The following is a 19,325-nucleotide window of genomic DNA, read 5'->3' as shown; positions in this document are numbered from 1 at the left end:
ATGGTGATCTGAAGCTAGTTCAGAGACTGAGGTCAAAACGGACCTTAGTTGAATGTGTTCTCGTTCAGGAACACTCGACTAGGGTCCGTCTTGGCACCAAGTCCAAAAGGCATCGGAGGTTCGAACCCAGGCCCCGTTTAATTGGTAGGTTTTCGTTTTATCTTCTTTTTCTATTAGTTTTTGTTCAGTAAATTCATCCTCTACTTCTTTCTTATTTTTTGTTGTTGTTTAAATTCGAATGTTTTGTGCTTACTCTGTATATTGTTTCTTCTTTATTTTCCTGAATGATTCGAATCAGTCAGTATTAGTAAGTTTTGTATAAACTGTAGCTATTCCCGTAATTGCTCGCTATTACTGTTAGTTCAAAGTATGTCATCTGTGATTGCCCATCACTTTGTATATGAATTCAGTGTTTTCATTCAATGTATTTACAATGTTCCTTGTTCGTATTTAGGTTTAACATGGAATTATGTTTAGTTTATTCCCTGAATCACCGTGTCCTTCATCTTGTTGCAATGCTATTTTGATCTTGTTTGAATTCAATTGTTGTTTGAAGTTTGCTGAGTTAAATAACAATGTTTGGGGTCTGATATGAATTGAACTTGAGTTCACCTTTGAGCCTTAGTTTATTTAGTTGTTGGGTTTCCCCCACCTAAGAGCATTGGTTATAGCTGATGTGTTCTTGGTCTAGATACAGTTCATTATGTTTCAGTAATTAATTAAGAATGGGTTTAGGTTAATCAGTGATTAGGTTTCTTGTTAGATCAATTGGTCATAGTTGATGGGTTACAGGGGTGAGGCAGGACAATAGGGGATTCCAGGATAATACACAGGGGTTAAGGGAGTAATCTGGGAATTGAAAAGTTTAAAAATGGTTAGTTTAAGTGTTCTGTCTAGTAGGGTACTAAAGTACCATAAACTAATGAATGATTTAAGTGCTAATGGGGAACAAGACATAATGGTAGGGGAAGGTTTAAAGAGAATGGATTAAGAAATAGGTGCCCATACCTATTTGAATTTAAGTAAAGAAATGACAAGGGTAGTGGGGGAACAAGGGAATTAAAAGAGAACAAAACATATACTAGTGGAATTGAAGAGGAGATGATGGGCAAAATTAGTTTAAAAATTATGCCTAAAGTGCTTTTGAGAGTTGGGGGGGGGTCTGTTTTGGTGATAAATAGGGTCACTCAAGACCAGAAAGGGGGTTGGTTTTTGGGAGCAAAAAAAATCAGTTTCTCTTAATCTTCTTTTAGTCGAGTCTGGGCTTGGTTCTTCTTCTGGGTCAGAACTGGAAGGTAGAAAAGAGAGAGTTAAAAGAGAGGAAGACAGTTTATGGGCTGACTTTTCTTTTGGGCAGACCTTAAGAGGAGAACATTCTGAAAATCTTGAGGGTATTGGACATTCTGAAAAACTAGAAGAGTCTTAAGAGTGAGCCTAGTTCAACTAGTACTATTCCATTGAGACTGAAAAGAGCTTCAGCTTAACTGTGGAGTTGTATTTTCGAGTTTTCTCTTGATTACTAAATTCTAGGGGGTGTTTCCGCTTGTGTTTTGATTGATATTTGGTTGCTATCAAGCTGTTTTGGGGTCAGTTACTGGGTGTTTGTGTTGCTATTGGTATTGCTGGAATTCTGCTGGTTCCTTTTAAATCTGCTACTGGTTTATTTATACTGGTTGTTGCTGGTTATTGTTGATGTTGCTGGGTTACATACTACTCTGCTGATCTTCTTCTTCTTGTATTCCAATACCAGGTACACTACCCTGAACCACATTGATGTAAGCTCGTTGAAGTTTGAAAGGAAATGTTCGAACACATTTATTGTTCAACTGAGGACTGCCTGCATTTTAATTGATGTTAGTTTAGATGTTTTCCTGTTATATAGATGGTAGTTATGTGTATAATCAAAACTGTTTCTTAAGGTGGGTTATCTGTTAAGCATTGTATAACATTGAACTGTTAAATTGAATCCTTAGAATGTCATGAAGTGTAGTCAGTTCAATAGGTTCGTGAAATGGGATTGTTGAATCAGTTGGGAGGAACTCGATTGTCATCAGTAATAGGCGGGTCTAGATTAATGTCAGGTTAAAAGAGTAATGAACTTGTAATAGGATTCCAATTCATGAGCTAATCTAGTAATATTCACCCTACTCGCTAGTAATTTTATCATTAATCATGCTAGTGTATTAGGATGTCTTCGTTGAATAACAGTTTCTGAATTCGATAGTAATCAAAACCTTAATTGTTGTTGGTAGATTAGTGTTGAAAACAGTTAAAAGTCAGGAAAAGAAAGGTTCATTTGCACTAAATCGGTTCATTAAAACCCATAGTTCGTAATAGTTAATGGGTATGATAAATTGGTTTAGGAATTTTGGGAGTGCATGTATGTCAATTAAAATGAAGGTATGCATTGTCGTTGAGGTGCGTCATCGTTAAGTTGTTGGTTCGAACAACGAAAGCTGGAACATTGCACGTTTGTAATTAGTTAGGCCTTTTTTCTATCTTTAGAGACAATGGTAACTAGAGAACCATAGTCACTTTAAGATATCCTAAAAAAAAAACGAGGCGTGCCTCACCTAATAACTTGCAAACTGCGGGGCCCTAGATAATTATATATATTATATACTCAGATTTCGGGACGAGCCTTTTAGCGAATTTCACGGCCACTTCCCAAAATAACCCCGCGTTAGTCTCTTTAGGCGCGTACTTTAAATAACATTACCTCCTTAAACCCGGGTGCACATTTATGTGACCCAAATCCAAATCTTAACGAAGTCGAAATGCGTCGCTAATCACGGGTACATTAACTGTGACGTGGTTCGAAATGCATTTCCACGATGTTGCAAGTTCCTTTTAATAATAATGAATGAGACGAGCCTCGACAAACAAAAGTACACAAGCTGTGGGGCCTGTTATACGTGTTGGTAAAATTACTTAAATTTCGGGATGGGCCGTTTAGCAAAATTTCATGGCTTTACCCAAAATAATGATACGCTAGTCGCTTTAGGCGTGCCTTTAATAATTTACTTTCTTAAACTCGGGTGCACATTTATGTGATCCAAATCCAAATCTCAACAGAGTTAAAATGTGTCAATAACCACGGGTGCATTGATGTGACGTGGTTCGAGATGTATTTTCACGACGTTGCAATCCTCGTTAAAAATAATAATAATAAAAGTGGTAAACAGTTAAAATTTACACATAGGTTCAACATGTATTAAAATCAGATAAACAAGCCGAATATGACAGTTAAGCAACCGTGCTAGAATCACAGAACTCGGGAATGCATAACACCTTCTCCCGGGTTAACAGAATTCTTTACTCGAATTTCTGGTTCGCGGACTGTAATATAGAGTCAATCTTTTCCTCGATTCGGGATTCAACCGGTGACTTGGGATACCATAAATCTCCCAAGTGGTAACTCTTAATTAAATAATAAATCCCGTTTCGATTGTCCTTTAATTGGAAAAACTCCCTCTGCGCCTTTGTTCCGGCGCAGGTGAAAAAAGAGGTGTGACACATTGTATCAATGATTTATTCGACCAGCTTTAGGGAGCGAGGGTGTTATCCAAGATTGATCTTTGTTCAGGTTATCACCAGTTAAAGATCAGGGACTCTAATATTCTTAAGACGGCTTTTAGGATCCGATATGGTTATTATGAGCTCTTGGTAATGTCTTTTGGGCTGACCAATGCCCCAACAGTGTTCATGCATTTGATGAACAGCGTGTTCCGGCCTTATCTCAACTCGTTCATCGTAGTTTTCATTGATGATATTCTGGTGTATTCTTGTAGTCAGGAGGAGCACGCGAAGCATTTGAGAGTTGTGTTGCAGAGATTGAGGGAGGAGAAACTTTATGCAAAGTTCTCCAAGTGTTAGTTTTGGCTCAGTTCAGTGGCTTTCTTGGGGCACGTAGTGTCTGGCGAGGGTATTCAGGTTGATCCGAAGAAGATAGAGGCGGTTCAGAGTTGGCCCAGACCATTTTCAGCCACAGAGATTCACAGCTTTCTTGGTTTGGTAGGTTATTACCGCCGGTATGTTCAGGGATTCTCATCTATCGCATCGTCCTTGACCAAGTTGACTCAGAAGGGTGCTCCATTTATGTGGTCGGATGAGTGTGAGGAGAGCTTTCAGAAGCTCAAGACTGCCTTGACCACAACTCCATTATTAGTTTTGCCATCAGCTTCAGGTTCATATACCGTGTATTATGATGCTTCGAGAGTTGGTATTGGGTGTGTGTTGATGTAGGAGGGTAGAGTTATTGCTTATGCTTCTCATCAGTTGAAGCCCCATGAGAAGAACTACCTTGTCCATGATTTGGAGTTGGCTGCCATTGTTCACACATTGAAGATTTGGAGGCATTATTTGTATGGTGTGTCTTGTGAGGTGTTCACTGATCATCGTAGCCTCCAGCACTTGTTCAAGCAGAAGGATCTCAATTTGAGGCAGCGGAGATGGTTGGAGTTGCTAAAGGATTATGATATTACTATATTGTACCATCCGGGGAAGGCCAATGTGGTGGCCGATGCCTTGAGTAGGAAGGCGGTGAGAATGGGGAGTTTGGCATATATTCCAGTTGTGGAGAGACCTCTTGCAGTTGATGTTCATGCCTTGGCCAATCGGTTCGTGAGGTTAGATATTTCAGATCCCAGTCGGGTATTGGCTTGTGTGATTTCTCGGTCTTCCTTATATAATCGCATCAGAGAGCGCAGTATGATGATTCTCATTTGCTTGTCCTTAAGGACAGAGTTCAGCACAATGATTTCAGAGACGTAACTATTGGTGATGATAGGGTGTTGAGGATGTAGGGCCGGATATGTGTGCCCAATGTAGATGGGCTTCGGGAGTTGATTTTGGAGGAGGCCCATAGCTCGCGATATTCCATTCATTCGGGTGTCGCGAAGATGTATCAGGATCTAACACAACATTATAGGTGGAGGAGAATGAAGTAGGACATTGTGGGGTTTGTAGCTTGGTGTCTCAATTGTCAGCAGGTGAAATATGAGCATCAGAGACCGGGTGGCTTGCTTCAGCAAATGGATATTCCAGAGTGGAAGTGGGAACAGATCACCATGGACTTTGTAGTTGGGCTCTCACGGACTTTGAAGAAGTTCGATGCTATTTGGGTGATTGTGGATCGTCTGACCAAGTCCGTGCACTTTATTCCTGTGTGTACTTCCTATTCTTCAGAGCGGTTGGTAGAGATCTATATCCGAGAGATTGTTTGTTTGCATGGTGCCCTAGTTTCCATCATTTCAGATAGGGGCACTCAGTTTACTTCGCAGTTTTAGAGGTCTGTGCAGCGAGAGTTAGGTACTCAGGTTGAGTTGAGCACAACTTTTCACCCTCAGATGGACGTGCAGTCCAAGCGCACTATTCAGATATTAAAGGACATGTTGCGTGCTTGTGTCATTGATTTTGGAGGGTCATGGGATCAGTTTCTACCGCTCGCAAAGCTTACTTATAACAACATCTACCAGTCGAGTATTCAGATGGCTCCGTATGAGGCTTGTATGTGAGGCGGTGTAGATCTCCAGTTGGTTGGTTTGAGCCAGGTGAGGCTAGGCTATTGGGGACAGACTTGGTGTAGGATGTTTTAGACAAGGTGAAGGTAATTCAGGAGAGGCATCGTACAGCGCAGTTGAGACAAAAGAGTTATGCTGACAGGAAGGTTCGGGATGTGTCCGACATGGTTGGTGAGAAGGTTTTGTTGAAGGTTTCACCCATGAAGGGTGTTATGAGATTTGGGAAGAAAGGTAAATTGAGTCCTTGGTTCATTGGTCCTTTTGAGGTGTTTCGGAGGATTGGGGAGGTGGCTTATGAGCTTGCTTTGCCACCCAACTTGTCGAGTGTGCATCTGGTATTTCATGTTTCTATGCTCCAGAAGTATGTTGGGGATCCGTTTCATATTTTGGATTTCAGCACGGTGCAGTTAAATGGTGATTTGACTTATGATGTGGAGCCAGCAGATATTTTGGAGTGTCACGTTCGAAAGTTGAGGTCAAAGGATATAGCTTCAGTGAAGGTGCAGTAGAGAGGTCGGCCCGTGGAAGAGGCTACCTGGGAGACCGAGCGAGAGATGCGGAGCAGATATCCTCACCCATTTGAGGCTTCAGTTATGTTTCTTGACCTGTTCAAGGACGAACGTTTATCTAAGAGAGGGAAGATATAACGACCCGGCCGGTCATTTCATGAGTTACCACTCCGTTTCACCCATTTCTGCTTCTTATTGCCTTGTTCAACTATATTTTTGTGTTATCGGGTTGGTTGGCTCGGGTTCGGAGAGGTTTTGGTAAGGTTTGAGACATTTAGTCTCTTTTGAGTAAGCTTAAGTTGGAAAAGTCAACCGGATGTTGACTTATGTGAAATAGCGCTCGGATGTGAATTCTGATGGTTCGGATAGCTTTGGGAGGTGATTTGGGACTTAGGAGCATCAGCGGAATGTGTTTTGGAGGTCCGAAGTAGATATAGGCTTAAATTGGTAAAATTGAAATTTTGGCATTTTCCGGTTGATAGGTGAGAATTTGATATAGGGGTCAGAATGGAATTCCGGGAGTTGCAGTAGGTCCATTGTGTCATTTGGGATGTGTGTGCAAAAATTTCAGATCATTCGAACGTGGTTTGATAGATTTTTTTTATCAAAAGTGTAATTCAGAAGATTTGTAAAACCTTAGGCTTGAATCCAATGTGTTTTGGTGGATTCGATGTTGTTTGAGGTATTTTGAAGATTGGTATAAGTTTGAATAGTAGTATATGGCTTATGGGTGCTTTTGGTTGAGGTCCCGGGGACCTCGGGGTGATTTCGGATGGTTGACGGAAGATTTGAGTTGGGTTTTGGTAGCTGAAGATTTCCCATTGCTGTCATAACCGCACCTGCGGCTAGGGGATCGCAGGTGCGGTCTCGCAGAAGCGAAACTGGAGCCGCTTATGCGGCCAAGGAAGGCATAAGCTGGAACCGCAGAAGCAGTTGAGGAAGCGCACCTGCGGTAGCGCAGATGCGGGATTTGCATCGCAGATGCAGTGCCTGGGATTTAAGTGGTGACCACAGAAGCAACGCTTGGGACCGTAGAAGCGGTTGCACATGAGTGAGAAATGGACCGCAGGTGCGAAAAGCCTGGGCCAGAAGGTATAAAAGATTTCCTTCGCGATTTTGAGCTATTTCTTCATCATTTTCATACGGGTTTGATGCTTGAGGGAGCTATTTGAAGAGGGATTTCATTGAGGTAAGGATTTTGGACCCTAAACTTGTTTCTATTGTGTCATTTCACTGATTTGACTTGAAAATTTATGGAAATTAAGGGTTAAAATTTGGGAAAACTAGGGCTTGTGATTGGAGATCTTTGAGCAAGGGTTTGAGGGGTCATTTGGGGTCGGATTTTAGTACTTTCAATATGTATGAACTCGTGGAGAGATAAGGAGTCTATTGATGTAAATTTAGTAAATTCTGAGACGTGGGCCCGGGGGTCGAGTTTTGATTAATTTTGGATTTATGCTATAATTTGATTATTTTCACATGGGCTTCATTCCCTTAGCATATTTTGACGCCGTGATTCTGATTTTGGATAGATTCGACACGAGTTGAGGCCGATTCAAGGGGCAAAGGCACCGCGGGCTAGAGTTTGGACCAGATAGAGGTGAGTAATGATTGTAAATGTTGTCCTGAGGGTATGAAACCCTGGATTACACGTCGTTGTACTATGTTGAGGTGACACAACAAGCTAGATGATGAGCGTGGGATCATGCACCGTTGGGGATCGTGACTTAGTCCTTCCCGTATGACTGTTTTACTGCGTATTTGATTGGAAACTGGTTGTTATCATCATGTTTTGGGCTAAATGCCATATTTGGCCCTCATGCCAACTATTTGGACCATTAGGGGATTTTTACTGCTATTTTCTCACTGTTTTGATTTTATATTTGTACTCAGTCATGCTATATTATACTGTATTCATAACTCAGCCATGTTTACTCTGTTTTAATACTTTAAATGATATTTTAGGCTGAGCATCATATTTTACTGTGCCCAAGTGGCTTTTAGAGATTTCTGACTGAGTAGGGCAGAGGGCTGGTGTTGTGAGGATTATTATGGGATCGGGCTGCACGCCGCAATAGTGTTGTACTGATTATGATTATGAGGCCGAGGGCCTGAGTTGTACGCCACGAGATGGCTTGATATGAGGCTGAGAGTATATTGATTATGCCACGAGATGGCTTGATATTGCGCTTGGGCCGTTAGGGCCCCTCCCGGAGTCTGTATACCCCCAGTGAGCACGGGTACCCAGTGTGATATGTGATATAGCCCGAGGGGCTGGTGTTGTTCCATGTTATTGCCTGAGGGGCTGATTCTGTTGACATTGTGCCCGAGGGGCGGATTTTATGTGTTTACCTTTTCTAGCTGCTTTTCATTTACTTGTTTAACTGTTAAAAAGGTGTTTTTATCAGATTTCACTATTTCATTGTATTTTATTGGTTTTGCTCTGCCTATTTATAGCATGTTGTTGTGTTTTACGTAATTTCTTATCGCTCAGTCTTCATTTATTGTTATTACTCACTGAGTTGGAGTACTCACTTTACTCCTTACACCCTGTGTGCAGATTCAGGAGCTTCAGGTCCCGCCAGTGAGGGTTGATTGCTCCCAGCAGGCCATTCGAAGTCCACTAGGTAGCTGTTCGGCGTTCGCAACCCAGTGTTTCTCCCTTCTATCTTACTTTATGTTATAGTTCTGTAATAGACTGTATAAACTCTTTCAGACTCTTAGACTCATGTTTAGATGCTCATGACTGGTGACACCCCGATGTCGGGCTGTGTTTGTTCCACAAATTGTATTGTTTCACTATTTCTTTTGGGATATTAGCATATTAATGACTTAAATTGTATTATTTTAATTCTTTAAAATGAATTGGGTGTTGTGTCCGCTGGCCTTGTCTTCACGAGGGGTGCCATCACGACCGGGTCTGGGTTCAGGGTCGTGACATTACCAGGCATATTGACCCACGAAAGAATCTCGCCTTTTAATAAATCAAAATAATAATAATAATGTACACAACTAATAATAATTATATTAAGATTAAGAGTATAAGTACATTTAATGGCTAGAGAGTTTATTTTATTAAAATCAGTATAAAATACTTATCTCTTCTTGGTCCGTTCAATACATACAAAATATACTAAAACAAGAAGTTGGAATTAAACCATTCCCATAATCAAAATAAATTATATTTAATATTGTCCTACAATCATTCCTAATGGATTGTCCAATTTCATCATTAGATTGTGAACTCAAATTTTATACTTATAAGAACCGATGATTTAGTCTTCCATGTATAAGCTAAACTCTATACACTAAATCATCTACTATACAAGCAAAGGACACATACTAATATATGATCTATTTAAAACTTTATTAAAACTGAATAAATAATTGTTTCATATTAAATACTATATCTAAACCAAACCCATGATTAATAGTATATATCCCAATAATCTCCCACTTAGACTTTTAACCATGGCAATTATTAGAACATACTATATCCAAATGCATGGTTAATAGTATATGCCCCAATAATCTCCCACTTAGACTCATAACCATGCATCTACAACTTTCTCAGGCATTCTTTTACATGACTATTAAAAGTCTTCACCAAATAAGGTTTTGTTAAAGAATCTTGCCAAGTCATATTTGATGCAATATTTGTCCAGTAGTGCTTTGTCGTAACTATCTAGTTTGGTATTAAACTCTTCAGGGATCTTGTTACCGAAACTATCCCAAGAGTGTACACCGAACTATGATCTTCTTTATCATTCTCCCACTATGACAAAGTACTACTAATATTACCTTCATTACCTTAAGACATTGAAATATTAGCGACTTCTTACTATAGTGTTCACTGTTCAAACATCACTCCTACTCGATAAATGCATATCATGTCTATTAACGTTTTCCCACTACTTAAATACAATGGAACGTCAATTCCGACATGTGGGTTTTGATGTTCTTGAATATCTAGTTATTTATTTGCCCAGTTCCTGTAAAAATAGTTTACTTATAGGAATATATTTTATTAAATAGTCCTTATCTAGAAAAATGCATTTGTTTTAACAATTGCCTTATTTTCTTTAGGACAATAAAATAAAACTCCATTCGTTTTCTTAGATATTCAATAAACATGCACCTATCCATGCTTAGTTCCAACTTACATATCCGCTTTCCCTTTCAGCACATATGCGGGACAATCCTATATCTGAACATGCCACATACTGAGCTTACATTCGGTCCACAGTTCTATAGATGTCTCAGGTACTAACTTAGAAGGAACTAAATTCAGAATGTAATTTGCAGTTTCCAGGAAATATTTCAAAAACAAATAAGGCAAATCTGAATAACACGTCATTAATCTATCCATGTTCAAAAGAAACTTATTTCTTCTTTCTACTACACCACTCTATTATGGAGTTTACGGTGTAGTTAATTGAGATGTAATCCCTTATTCTGATATGTAACTAAAGAACTCTTTAGAGAGGTGCTCGCCACTACAATCAAATTGTAGTAACTTAATATATTTCCTTGGTGCTTCTCCGTTTCAAGTCTTAAAAAACTTGAATTACTTAATTCATTAAGACTTATGGAACATCAAGTAAATATATCTCTTATCAGTATGTTCATTTAACCATACAAATCAGAAGGGATTCATTCTAGCTTATCACTAACTTTATTTCATTTTGAAGGGAAACAACCTTTAGTCAAATTTCCTTCCAAACAAGATCTACAAGTTGGTAGTGCCTCTACTTTCAATGAACCTTAAGGTCCATACTTGACCAACTTGAAATCCTATCCAGGTTAATATGACTTAGACAAAAGTGCGCTGATAAGTTTTACTCAATTTTGAAGAATATATTCTCTTACGAGGTACACTAATATTGTTCTGTTCAGGAGAGACATTAATATACAATAACAATGTTATGCATTCATGTACCATAAGAGATAAAATGTTTATCAAGCTCAATAACTCAAGAGTTATTCAAAAAATAAAACAAATATCCATCTCTTATTTTGTCCAGAAACCGGAATTAAATTCCTTCTAACAAAAGTACATATTTTGCATCCTTTAAATTAATGCCTTATCACTAAAAGAAAATTTTAACAAGTAATACGACAAATTGCATAAAGTCATTGTGGAGTTGAGATAAAAATATTAAATAGATCATAATATGTCAAAACACTGAATAGTAAAATTCAGACTGCATTCAATATCTGTATACATACATGCATCTCGAATAATAAATTTCGATGGGAAAAGAATCATTCATGCAAAGTATATTATATAATGCAAGAATTATACAATCCAAAAATAAATAGAACCAACTCAGATGGAGAGTATACTATTATTTTCAGTCAATTGTATATAACTTTTTAATACGAAAACTTTAAACACACTACACATATATGTCATGCATCTTGAATAGCAATTTCGATGGGAAAAGAATTACTCATGCAACATACATATGTAATGCCAGATTATTCACTCCAATAATTAAAACATACCCAACTCAGATGGAGAGTATACTGTTAATTTAAGTCATGTGAATACATTAATTAATAGCTTTAGTTCCATTGATCCAACATGTATACTCAGATGGAGAGTAAGTACACGATATCAGTTACTAGTACTAATGAGCTTACAATAAATTTATCCGATATGGAGGAAGACCTAAAGTCAACGCATAAATTTATTACTCACTTGGAATTAATAGTGAAAGACCATAGAAATATATTTCTATCACCACTTAATCATGATTATATTTCAGTTACAAAACTGATTCAACCCTTTGAACTCAGTTAATGCAGGTTATCAATAACTAGTAACTATATCCAGTGAGTTCATAATAAATTTATCCGATATGGGGGAAGACCCGTAAATTTATTATTTCACTATAAATAAAAAATGAAGACCGTAGGAGTTAATTCATATCACAACTTTATCACAACCACGAACTTTTCTCTGAGGATTAAGTTTCATAATTAAAAAAAATGCTCAATACCCCATTTAAACAGTCTTAAAAAGCTAAAATTAACGTTTTTCACTGTATACCAGTGAGTATTGTTTACTGGGCTATTTCTAATAAACTTACCAAATTTTAGATTAATCGGAGATCGTTAAAATCACAATCTCCAAAATTGCGACCAAATTTGAAAAATTACCATTTTAAACATTTTTTAAGAATTTAAAATATGACCTACATTCTTATCATATACTAATTCATGTCAAATCAACATGTGTTATCATGTTCCAGATTAGACATAAATAAAATGATAGAAATAATTATTTTTGTATGTAAATCACATTTTAATCCGCCAAACCTCCAAAAAAAACTCATCTAAACGACCCCGAATCGTCAAAATACAATGTGATTCACTGCATTCAGTGAGTTCTTCTTAACTGATCGTTTTCGATGATCCTACCGAATTTCAGGTCATTCGGAGATCGTCAAATTCACGATTGCCAAAAACTTGACCAAATTCGAATAAATTATTTTTGGCGTATTTAGGATTAAATCCATGTGATTTACATTCTTGCTATATACCATATCAAGTTAAATCATCATGTTTCAGATTTAACACAAATATAGCCGATATATAAGGAATAATTTTTCATATTTATAACAAATTCAATTTAATATACTACTTGAAAACTCATCTAAACGACCTCAAAATGCCGAAAAACAACATGATTCACTGCATAACAGTGAGTTTTTCTCACTAGATCGTCTTTGATAAACCTACCAAGTTTCAGGTCAATCGGAGTCCGTCAAATTCATGACCACCAGCCTATAACCAAACTCGGAGAATAAACGTTTTAAGCAGTTTCATGAATTAAAATAAATATGATATTGATTTCCATTCTCCTTATAGTTATACGATGAGCTCAAGGCATATATTATGTTCTTCCTATTTCTAGGATACATAATATCGTTTTTGTAATAAATTATCCTTTTATTAAATACACAAGAACCTAAGATATTATATTTTCTCCCGTTCGGCGAAAACCCCAATATCTCTTCTCATGGGTGGAGTTGGTTTCACTAGTACCCAAAGATAAAACTCTTTTCCTAGTTAAGAACATCCACCACTAATGTTGATTTATCAAGGATAATTTTCACATGGTATATTAAGCAGATTTTAATGACTCAACTAAATAGACCATTTTGTGGATCCTACTTATTAATCATAATACTCAATCCATGAATAGACATAATTTCACATGTACAAATTTATTAAGAATTTTTCATGAGTTCAAATAAACAAACCACTTCAGTGGTAACTATTTATTACACAAAAAATTCTCAATTTACAAGTGAATATATATGTAGCTCATAAAATTATTTTATGGCAGAATATGGACCATTGCTTAAAAGCCATACTAATAATATAAAACTCATATAAAATACCGTCATATTTCACTTAATTACAACCTCCAATCAGAGAACAAAATTCTTCATCGAAAATCCAAAACTAGTAATTACGTAGGGCATGAAAATATAAACTAAAATTTGAGAAAACTTTTATGCACAAATATGCCAAACGCTCCAATCATTAGTAATCCAGGATATCAAACAGAGGATTTCACTTTCTTACAAAATAATTATATCATTACACAATATCAATTATATCTTGTAAGACCTAGTCAATAAATCCTACACTTCTATTATTGAATTTAATTCAACAACATGTCATTTGCTAATAGCCAATATGTAAACCTATTATATCACCAGTATTTAATCATGGAGACCATGGGGAGTCACCCCACCACCATTGAATTAAAAACGAATTAAAATTATTAAAAAATAATTTTCAGAAAATAGAAAAACGTCCAAAAATAGTCCAAACGGCCTCAAAACGCCGAAAAATACCATGATTCTCTGCTATAGCAGTGAGTTTTTCTCACCATTTCGTTTCCGATGAACCCACTAAATTTCAGCTCAATCAGAGTCCGTCAAGTTCGCTGACCTCCGAAAATACCGACAATTTGGTCAAAATCAAATTTTGCGTTTTTCTAAAGTTTAGCAAAAAAAATATCCAGATCATCTCAATAAAATATCAATAAAAAACAGATATCTCATGATTACAAGAATAATCCAAAATTTTTGCAAAGTAATTCACAAAACAACAGTGCAGTTTTTCAGAAAACCACATATACATGTAATTCAAAAACGCACATAAACACGATATTCTTGTTTCATAAAAAACTTAATTATCTAATTAGATGTGAGGGGGCTATGATACCAATTGATGGATTATAATAAGCAGCGGAAGCAATCCCAGTATCAAAATTACATGTAATCTAGACAACTAGTACAAACGGGATTTTACGGGTTACCTCTTGAAGCGTGAACAAAGCTCCTCTATCATGTGAGCCTCCAATTCCATATCAATTTGATGAAATCTCCATCACCCGTACGATCACGATCTCCAAACGTTCCACGGCCTTCTATTGTATTACCCAAATAATATCCGAAAATAGTAATTTTGTGTGGGCAAAATTTCTAGGAAAATAGGCTAAAAATTTCGGCCACCATGTGCTTCCTCCTCTAGGTGGAAAACCTTATGTATTTATAGCACAAGTTTTAAGGGTTAAAACCCTTTTCCAAAACCTGTTGGGCTTTCTTTTCCACTAGAAAAAAGATTCCTTTATTTCCTATTATTTAGGCACAACATGGACCACACAATTTAATTAACAAAGCTTCCAATTATGAAATTAATTTATAATTTTCAAAATTAATATCCACCATAATTAATTACGAATTATTCCACTAAAAATTCGTAATTGCACTCCTTATTCAATTTCAAAATTCATCCATTAAATCTTGTTTAACTTCCCATGTTAAGATTCAGACACTAATCAATTAAATTAAATTACTGACAATTTAATTTATTGATTATTTTCTTTAGACTTTCGCTTAACTTATTTCATGTGTCGGATACAAAATCCACCGGCCGGGTTTACACATGAAAATTTATAAGCTTTCATAAAGGTGTATCATCAATCTCTAAACCGAGACATGGATTCCATCAATAAATTATTATTTTGCCAATGTACATTATTATTATCCAATTTACCAGGCATATTGACCCACAAAAGAATCTCATCTTTTAATAAATCAAAATAATAATAATGTACACAACTAATAATAATTATATCAAGATTAAGAGTATAAGTACATTTAATGGCTAGAGAGTTTATTTTATTAAGTCAGTATAAAATACTTATCTCTACTTGGTCCGTTCAATACATACAAAATATACTAGCACAAGAAGTTGGAATTAAACCATTCCCATAATCAAAATAAATTATATTTAATCTTGTGCTACAATCATTCCTGATGGTTTGTCCAATTCCATCATTAGATTGTGAACTCAAACTTTACACTTATAAGAACCGATGATTTAATCTTCCGTGTATAAGATAAACTCTATAAACTAAATCATCTACTATATAAGCAAAGGACACAAACTAATATATGATCTATTTAAAACTTTATTAAAACTGAATAAATAAATTGTTTCATAATAAATACTATATCTAAATCAAACAATGATTAATAGTATATATCCCAACAGTAGAAGCCAAGAATTGATTTGTTGAACTATCTCTGTGTCTTTTTATTTTTTATTTTTTATATTAGTAGTATTCGCATTAGTTTGCGTGCAATTCGATCATGGAGCCAAAATTTGAGTTTTTTGTATTCTAAATTTTAGGATAGCAATATTAGGTCTTAGTAATTTTTGAATTTAATTTTTGTAAATATTAGTGAATTTTTTAATATTAATACATTGTTTAGACTATTAAATCTACTAATTCGGCCGACCCCACACATAACCTTCTAACTTCACCCTTGACCTCAATTATACTTTTACGACAATAACAATAATTCAGTAAAATTTCACAAATGGGATATGGAAAAAGTAGAGTATACGCAATTTTTATCTCTACTTCAAAAGAATAGAGATGCTATTTCTGAAAGGCCCTCGACTCACTTTTACGACCTCTTACTAAAATAAATAGTAGTAATAGTTAACTCTGTGCATCAAAGTTTAGCCCGACAAAACATCAACAAATTAAGGTCTCTTTATATGGTGAGCTTCTATCATTGACTGTCTCAAGAGTTTTGGTAGCACATGCATGGTTCACTTTTTCTTCTACTAACATGTGGTCCTTCAAATTAAAACAAATTTATGATTTGGAAGGTTGTAATATATATATATATATATATATATATATACTGAGCTGGTACTTTACACTGTAGTTCTTTCTTTCAAGTGTGGTTCACATGCAACCTTAAATTCGATCATGACTCATCAAATCTCGTATACTTTTCCTAATTTCCATTTCATATGATTCTTGCAAAAGCCATCATTGCAGTGGTTATATGTCTGTAGTATCGTACCGTTCATTTCCCATCATCTTATGTGTCTTGCCAAATGGTTATATGTTTGGAAATTTTCATTGATAATGTATGTTGTTGGTAAAATGAGTATTGACGTAATTAGTAAAGTTATTGTTATGTGACTAGAAAATTACGAGTTTGGGTTGTGAAAATAGTTTCTTACATAAATGCAGAGTAAAACTGCGTACAATAGATCCTTGGCTGCCCTTTTTTTAATGTATGTTGTTGCAATTTTAATTATGGCCATATTATAGAGAAATGTATATTAGTAGTCGCTCTTAAAAATAATAGCCGACGAAATGTATAATTTTTATTTATATGTGTATTACATATAAATAATATATATATTTATGCATTTTTTTGGTTAGCAAATACAATTAGTTTTGGTCTAGCGGCTAATTTTGTATTTTTCCCCAATATTATATTTGATCGGTCTTTGGCCTGCGGGACCTATGTGTGACACAAAAATGCCCACAAGATAAGGTCAAAGCAGTGGATTAAAAAGGAATTTTTACTTCTTATAGCAAAGGTTAACATCTTATTTATTTTAAATAAATACCATTTTAAAAAATTATATTATATAGTTTTTCATGTTTATAGCAAAATATCTAATTTTGGGTACCTCCTACGGTCCTACCCCTAAGCCACTAAATACGCTATTCAGTTACACTATTTTCTTTCTCTCTACTTTGATACATGCCACTCTCTTCCCCCATTCCCTGAAAACACGATGCTCAATCTCAAAATTCCTCTCATCCACATCACCTACCATTAGTAAAAAAAAAAACCCCACACTCTCTCCTCATCCTCTCTCTCTAGGGCGACATGATGTAGTATATGCTGCCATAGATGCACAACCCTATGCATCAAGTTAACATCAGACCGTTTCAATTCATCTTTCCTATATATACTTGCCCATTAACAGAACATTCTTTCGAGAGATTCAGGAGAAGAAGAATAACAAGGAAACTAAGGAAGAAGAAGAAGAAAATAATGGGTATTTGAACTTTAAGTTTTCCAAATAACTTCTCTCCTCTAAACAAAAATGGAAGCAGACGGTGAAGGAGTAGTCCTAGTACCTTCCCACTCCTACAACGTTTCATCTCCACCGCAACAGGTAAGCCCATTGCTATTGATAAGGCCACACAAGAAAGGTCTAGACCTAGCACAACTAGGGTTAAGGTTGAACTTGATCTTCAAGGAAAGCTGCCGCAATATACGAGGATTCAATTTATTGATGATAAAACTGGGAAGGTTATCGAGCATGTCTAGAAATTCAATTTGGTACTGAGCAACTTGGTTTTCTATTAATGTATTTCAATATATTTTCAATGTATCACGCTGTATTTTTATGTATTTCATTGTATTCATTGTCTATTTTTTCATTGTAATTCAATATATCTTGCTGTATTCCATGTATTTCATTGTATTTACTGTCTTTTTTTTAATTGTATTTTAATGTATCTCGCTGTATTCTATGTATTTCATTGTATTCATTGTCTCGATATATGCCATGAATGTATTCATATGTTTTTTTTAATTAATATAATTTATGTATTCAGATGTATTATATAATTTCTCTGAAGATTGCTATATTTTTGGGGTATTTTTCGGTTGAGAAGCTTTTTTATAACTGGAAATACAAAATTTGTGTATTGTAATTGACTTTTTTTGAGTTATATTATGAGTCAATTATGTTAATTGATTCACTTTCCGTTTAAAAACAATGTAATCCCCTGTTTCACACCGTGAATACAGTCGAATACAATAATCTATCCAGCTGTAATCCCATGTTTCACGCCATGAATACAGTCGAATACACTCGAATACAAAAATCTGTCTAGCTGTAATCCCCCGTTTCACGCCTAAAAATGCTACTGTATTCATGAATACAATAGCTTAAATACATCAAATACATCTTATAGCAACAAAAAACGTATCTACAATCCATAATATAGCAAGTGGTATCTATAGATAGCTAATTACCACTAAAAGATAATGCTTTATGAAAATTTCTCGATTAAAAACCATAAAGGTTGAAGTTTTAGTGGAGCAAAAATAATACTAGGTGATTTCTTTTTATATATTTAACTTTTGGTGGACATAGTTATTCGGTACTTATATTGGTAGCAGACTAGCAGGTACCTGTATAATTCGTTGAGGTAAGTACAGGCTAGTCCAAACACCACGATTATAAAAATAAGTATTAAATCTCATATTAGGCTTTTTAAAGTGCATTAGTAAGGTAAGATTTTAAGCCACGTACTAGGAGCTCGTTTTTGTAGGGAAAATGATACTGTATAGCCGCTCTTAAAATAATAGCCTAAAATTTTATATATATATATATATATTATTGTACAAGTTTTATACACTTTTTCGGCTATCGAATGTAAATAGTTTCTGGCACGTTAAAAGTGAAAAAAAAAACGTTTTTGTATGTTTAATTTCCTTTCAGCTACCCTACCTGTTTGGTAAAATTTGGTAAAGCTTGCTAACTCATCACATGCATGAATTTTTTTTATTTGATGTTTGATATCATTGCTCACGAACAACTTTAGAGTGGTTAAAATTGAATTTTATTAGTAGCATTTAGCTCTACCTCAAAATAGCGAAACATATGAAGCAATTATTTTCTCCTATTGGTTGTGACAGGGTCAATGATGGATACATTGTTCTTGAGTAGCTGAGTGGCAAGGTATATTATGCGCAAGTTGAGGCAGGGGAAATGTAAACTTCAATAATCTTTTCGGATATCGTTATTTCAACAAACTGAATTTGTTTGATAATATTTGACGTTTTACATAAACAACGAGTTATTTAGTGTTCTTTTCATATCTACCCTTATTGTTCCCATTAGTGTTGCGCTAATTAAGTGAAAGTTTAAG

This window comes from Nicotiana sylvestris, chromosome 12, assembly GCF_000393655.2.
Source record: "Nicotiana sylvestris chromosome 12, ASM39365v2, whole genome shotgun sequence".
Taxonomy (NCBI): Eukaryota; Viridiplantae; Streptophyta; class Magnoliopsida; order Solanales; family Solanaceae; genus Nicotiana; species Nicotiana sylvestris.
Note: the sequence above shows the minus strand (reverse complement) of the source record.